Below are 6,887 nucleotides of genomic sequence, written 5' to 3' on the forward strand. Positions count from 1 at the left end.
ACTAGAACCTAATGGGGCCATACAACTGAAAATTCAGGAGAGATAAAAAGGAGAATTGTACCACGCGGTGCACAGTCAGAATATGGATTTGTTTCCATAAAGTGTGACAATGGCCACCAATTTAGATTGGATTAGACACATTCTGCAACAGCTACTTGTTAGGGTGGCTGGATATTATCTCCAGGATCAGAGATATCAGGCTTCTGAATCCCACTTCCTCAGGAACCGCAGCATGAGAGGGCTTGTCTCTTCCTTGTGGGCTTCCCATAGACACCTGGTAAGCCATCGTGGGCAACTGGATGTTGGACTAGGAAGCAGGGCTCTTCCTATGTTCCTTTGTTATGAGGAGCAGAATAAAATGCTCTAACCGGGCAAGATTTTTAAAAGCCTGCAAGTGAGAACCTATCAATAGGGCTGGATGTTTGTGTTGCAATTTTGGTGCATGACATTTCCTAAAGAAATGTGCCTCCTCTTAAGTAGGAAGGGAAGTGACCAAAGTGCTCCCTCCAAAGTGTTATTTTGTTTGAACATTCTCTCTAGCCCTTTCCCAACATCCTAGAAGGCAATGCTTTTAAAAGTCTCATCAGGTGTGAGGAAGGGGAAGGAGAGAGAATGCACAATTAGCTTGCTCTTCCTGTTCCCCATTGTTCTCCAAAATAGATCTTGCACCAGGAAGCAAAGATTCAGGCTGGCACCATACCTGAGATTGTGGACTTGCAGGTTGACTGTAATTCATGCATCCCCTAGAAATATGGTGGAACAGAGAGTGAGACAGACAAGATGGCAGAGAGTGAGAGAACTACATAGTCCTGCAGACTTCACTCACTTTGGTCCATGGCTCTGCCTAGTTGACTTTCTATAACCCAGCAGGGAGATGTACAAGATCAAATATGGAGAAAAGTGGAGAAAAGTGTTAAAAAGGAAATTTGAGTTGCTGGAATGGAAGCCATTGTACTTTCACCCAACCAGTGAGCTATAGTCTACCTATGGAGTGCTAATGGAAAAAAGAATTCCCACCCCAAGGTGCCTTCTGCAACAAATCTGGTGCAGGAAGGAAACTGTATCCTCACCCTCTGTGACCTTCAAGAGAACCAGACCCGAGGATTGTTCCTTGTTGTAAGTCCAATGAAATTTTGGGATTCCATTGAAACTTTTGCTGATGACTCGCACCAATGGCTTGGTGCTCCTCTGTACATTAATTTTTTTCCATGTAGCTAACTTGCTTAGAATCATTTCTCCCAAAATACTGTAGGTAACCTCACCCTCTGGAGATTTCTGATGAAAGTTACTGCTTTGAATGAGTTTCCCCAACCAATTTTCTTGGGCTAGGCAGGGTTTGTAGGAACATGGAGTTCAGGTCTCTTGAAAAGATGTAGTTAGTTGATCAAAACATTATGGTGCTTGAAGCAATCCCCCATTTTGCCCCAGTGTACTAAGAGAAACTACCTAAAGGAAAGAAGTTGCATGTAAGTGGACTGCTGTGTATAACAGACAAGGTAACATCATTCAGCAAAGCAGCACAACTTATTACTCAAAGGAGACAAAGGGATATTTTTCTTTTATTCACAAAAAGCTTTTACCAGCACAAGTACAACAGAATCGCAGCTACTTATTGTATTGGAGTGGCATAGATTCTGAGTGTGCACATTAAAAACACATAACTTGGTAGGAGGGCAAATTTAAGTATCTAAACAACCTCCAGATTTTTAAAAAATAGCTAGTTGCTAAATGTCATGTGCCTGCAAAGGCTTGTAGGTATGTTGATGATTTAGGGTCAGTGCGAGATTCTGAGAAGTTCAGTCTTCTGTGCCTTGGTATCTGGTGCTGTTTCTCAATGAGCAACAACCAAATAAACAGCGCAAAACATCTCTATAGAAACATGTTGCTTTGTATAATATAGATCAGGTGTAGGGAACTTCTGTGGCACACCATATGTTGCTGGAGCACTCCTAGGAATGTAAGAAGACATCATTATCCATTGATTATCATTATCCATTCCGTCCTGTATTCATCACATGAAGTTTGTCTTCCACTGAAAACTCCATTATTTGTCTCACACTGTCTGCTATGGCAAAGTGGTAACCTACACAATTTATGTAGTTGTCGTTACATTATGTATTACATTGGGAGGCTTTAAAAGAGGATTAGAGAAATCCGTGTTACAGCTATGCACTACCTCCACAGTCACAGAAAGTAATGCTTACGAGTACTGGGTTGGCTGGAAGCCACAGAAGGGGAGAGTGCTGTTGTGCTCATGTTGTGCACCCTGGTTTCCCACAGGCATCTGGTGGGCCACCTTGAGAGCAGGTTACTAGGCTTGGTGGGCCATTGACCTGATACTGCAGGCTGTTCATATTCCACCCCATCAAATTCAGTACAAAGGAGGTGCATTGCAAATGAAGAGGAGTCACATAATCAATTACATATTGCTTGAGGCTGTTGAATGCAGCAGCCACAGCAAATAGTGATTACATACGCTGGGTTGATTTCTGTTCTGGACATGGGGCAAAGAAAGCAATTTCCCCTCCCATTTCTGTTTTTGTTGGAATTCTCCGATATTCCTAAGTACAACTCCAATCAACCCCAGAAAGCATGGCCAACAGCCATGGACGATGGGAGTTTTAGTTCAGCACCATCAGAAGGGCTGGAGGTTCCTGATATAGAAGATTCACAATGATATACACGCCTAATATAGAAGATTCACAAAATTACTGTATTTTTCCATGTATAAGGCTAGGTTTTTTTCCTTTTAAAAAATGTCAAAAATTTGGGGGCATCTAATATATGGATAGTAAAATACACAATTTTTTCTTAAATCAGAGTCCCCCAAAATTGGGGGCATCTTATAGACGGAAAAATACAGTAATCATTCCTTGGCACAAAATTTAGATTACCTTGATGGCAGTCTTTAGTTGATTGCTTTATTTATACTTAGCCTCTCTCATGTAGATAATGACATTTCAGTCTAGTTCTTAAGACCTGGTTAAAGCCCAATTTTTTTTATAAACTGAGGATTCCTTGATGGGTAGATTTATCTAATAATCTATACAGCTCATCATATACAATGACAGTAACAACAACAACAACAACAACAACAACAACAGTTATTGGTATTAACTGCCAATGCAGTTCTGTCTAAAGCACCACGTTCATTGCTAAGTGTTTGCCACCTTCTTTCAAGCTCTTCAGACTCCTCCTTGCATCTTTCTAGCAGAAGTTACCAAAGAGGCAGCATTGCTTCCTCTTGGCTGTGTTAAGAAGGTTATCATTCCAGCATCACTGAAGGCAAGGTTTTTGCAGGTGAGTAGTCCTCAGTGAGGGATGTGGATTAAACCACAGAGCCTAGGACTTGCTGATCAGAAGGTTGGCAGTTTGAATCCCCACGACGGGGTGAGCTCCTGTTGCTCAGTCCCTGCTCCTGCCAACCTAGCAGTTCGAAAGCATGTCAAAGTGCAAGTAGATAAATAGGTGTGTGAAGGTAAACGGTGTTTCCATGTGCTGCTCTGGTTTGCCAGAAGCGGCTTGGTCATGCTGGCCACATGACCCAGAAGCTGTACGCCGTCTCCCTTGGCCAATAAAGCAAGATGAGCACCGCAACCCCAGAGTCGGCCACAACTGGGCCTAACGGTCAGGGGTCCCTTTACCCCTTTAGTCCTCAGTGAACACTACAGAGAACACTAGAGAAAGTAGTACAGTCATAGGCTGCATGTGATTTTTGGTTAAAGACCAAACTTCAGTGCCACCTGTCGACTACATCTTCCATGATCCCAATTTGGACATCTTTGGATACTAGAGATCGCAGGGTCAATCCCAAATGGCTTCTCTGGGGAGGACTGAAATCCTGGATAGCTGCTGTCAGCAAGTGTGAACAGCACTGAGCTAGATGGACCAAGCATCTGACTAAGCATAAGGTGCTTTCCTGTGCTGCTCTGTAGCTAGACCAAAGATTGCCAACAGCAGCAAACACCACAAGTTGCTCTGCTCCTTTCCCCCTGTTTTTGGTAAGCGATGGTAATGTCAATTGCTTGTCAATTGCTGGTATCTTGTTATTATTTGGAAGCTGGCTCGTTTTTCTAGTATTAATTTGTGGTGTTGCAGACATTAATCTAGGAAAAACTGCCTGTCTCATTTTGGAAGCTATATCTAGGAAAATAGTTGGTTCTTAATTTGCTTGAGGGTGTGGGGAGGTTAGTAATACTTGGTTCCAGTACTCTGGGAAGTTATATGGTCTTGTTAATGTGTCAAATGGTTTGGTCAGAATAGGAACCTACCAATGAACATTACCGTACATTCAAACACTGCAGAGAGGAGGTCAATTTCCCAGAGGTCTTGCCTTTTTACAGTCACCTTTATATCAATCTCCTATTCAGTTACAGACTCCTTAAAAGGGAACTTATAAGAACATAACGATTCATCTGCTGAATCAGGCCAGTACAATCTGTGTTGTGGTTCTTTAAGGTGCCGATTTAAGCTTGCATAGCAATCACTCTTCTGTATTTTATTGAAACCTGAGTTTTGGGGATGGCTGCAGAAGTAAAGTAACAGGCAATTATTATTATTATTATTATTATTATTATTATTATTATTATTATTATTATTATTATTATTATTTACCGCCCTATACCCAAAGGTCTATACCCAGAGTAATATCTACTCTCTATCCACCTTCCCAGCACTCTTATCTTGTTTTTTTATATATATATAATAATATTTTATTAAGTTTTAACAGTAAAGAAATTCAGAAAAATACAAAAACACAAAAATACAAAGTTACAAAATACAAAGGTACAAACATTAACCATGAAAAGGAAAAAGAAAAAAGAAAGAAAAATACATAAAAAGGAAAACAAAAATCCCTCTTTTTTAATTTCTCATCTTTAGTTAATTTATTTTCCTGACTTCCTCACGCCTCCCTTTTTTGTATCCCTTTCGAAAATTGGTTCAGCAAATTCATATCCTATTTAGTTTGTCTATTATCAATCCGATCTTACATTTTACCTTGTTGCTAGAACCCCTTCAATTCATTTCAATGCCATCAACATTCAAAAATTTTACAATGTTTCTGTAAATAAGTTTTAAATTTCCTCCAATCTTCTTCCACCAGCTCTTCTCCCTGGTCTCGAATTCTGCCAGCCATTTCCGCCATTTCCATATAGTCTATTAATTGCATCTGCCATTCTTCCAGAGTGGGTAGGTCTTGTGTCTTCCAATGCTTTGCGATGAGAATTCTTGCTGCTGCTGTAGCGTACATAAAGAAAGTTCTATCCTTCTTTAGCACCATTTGGCCAACTATGCCCAGGAGAAAGGCCTCTGGTTTCTTCAGAAAAGTGTATTTAAATACTTTTTTCATTTCATTATAGATCATCTCCCAGAAAGCCTTAATCCTTGGGCACGTCCACCAAAGGTGAAAGAATGTACCTTCAGTTTCTTTACATTTCCAACATTTATTGTCGGGCAAATGATATATTTTTGCTAGCTTGACTGGAGTCATGTACCACCTGTACATCATTTTCATAATATTCTCTCTTAGGGCATTACATGTCATGAATTTAATCCCGGTAGTCCACAACTTCTCCCAGTCAGCAAACATAATATTATATCCTATATCTTGTGCCCATTTTGTCATTGCAGATTTTACCGTTTCTTCCTCAGTGTTCCATTTCAACAGCAGATTGTACATTCTTGATAGTATCTTAGCATTGGGTTCTAACAGTTTCTAACTTTGATTTTTCCACCTGGAAACCAATTTTTTTATCCAGATTATAAACCTCTCTTATTTGAAATAGTGTAACCAGTCTCGCACCTTCTCTTTAAGCTTCTCATAGCTCTGCAATTTCCCCAGCACTCTTATCTTGTTCCCACTCATGTAAGCATCTTTATTCTGAACTACTATAACTAGTGACAAATGGAATCAGTGATATAGACACAGGTCTCTCAACAGGCTACCCAATGAAGTGAATTTCCCAGGATGGGTTTGATCACAAAGCAATGCTACAGAGGGGTATATTAAGCCCTTCCCAAGGATCACACAATAATTAGACAGACATCTAATTTAAAATGTAAACATTCAATATGCATTTATGAAGTTGTACCCTGCCTCTTTGGCACTCTGAAAATATATTTATTTTCTCTGAAGGAATCCCATCATCAGGACCTCTTAACCAGTTAGAATCTGTTCATGCTTCCTTTTTTTTGCAATATGTAGTACTAATAGAACCATAGCTGTCAACTTACAGATTTGAAAATAAGGGGCCAGCAGCCAAAATAGGGATTTTAGTCTACCAGCTGAAATACGAAGTTAAAAGGGACCAGATAATTTTGGAGAGCAGTGCTGGTTTTTAGCCCTTCGTTTCCAGAGGTTGCTGCTCAAGACACCAGCTGATGAAACACTGCAATTAAATAACTACAAGCAGCAACCACTTTTCGCGCAAAACAAAGTCCAAGCTGCGAAGATGCTGCTGCAGTTCTGTATCTTTTCTCTCGTGCTCCATCTGCAGTTCTCAATTCCATCAGGTGGGGCGGGGGGAAATAGTGCCCGAAGTAAACCCACAGATCAGACCATCTATACTAGTCTACCACTACTAAACTACGGGAGAAGTGCTTGCAGTCCTTCCCTTGTAGCCCTTGGAACACCTGCCCAAACCTCCCCCTCCTCCTCTTCCTCCTCTCTCTGAACTGCTTTCTCTATGGTTGCCCTCGCTCTCCTCTCAAGGATCCTCAGCAATTCATAGGCCATGCCAGGCTGCCCATCTCATCCGGGTCCTTCGGCGTCACAGCTGCAGTACGGCCTAGTGGGAGCGGGAGCAGTGGTGATGGGCAGAGGGGAGGACCCAGGCAGAGACGCTCAGTTCCGCAGCTGTGAGGAGGATGGCGGTGGAAGGGCTGGA

Source organism: Podarcis melisellensis, assembly GCF_964234715.1.
Source record: "Podarcis melisellensis genome assembly, chromosome: Z".
Classification (NCBI taxonomy): Eukaryota; Metazoa; Chordata; class Lepidosauria; order Squamata; family Lacertidae; genus Podarcis; species Podarcis melisellensis.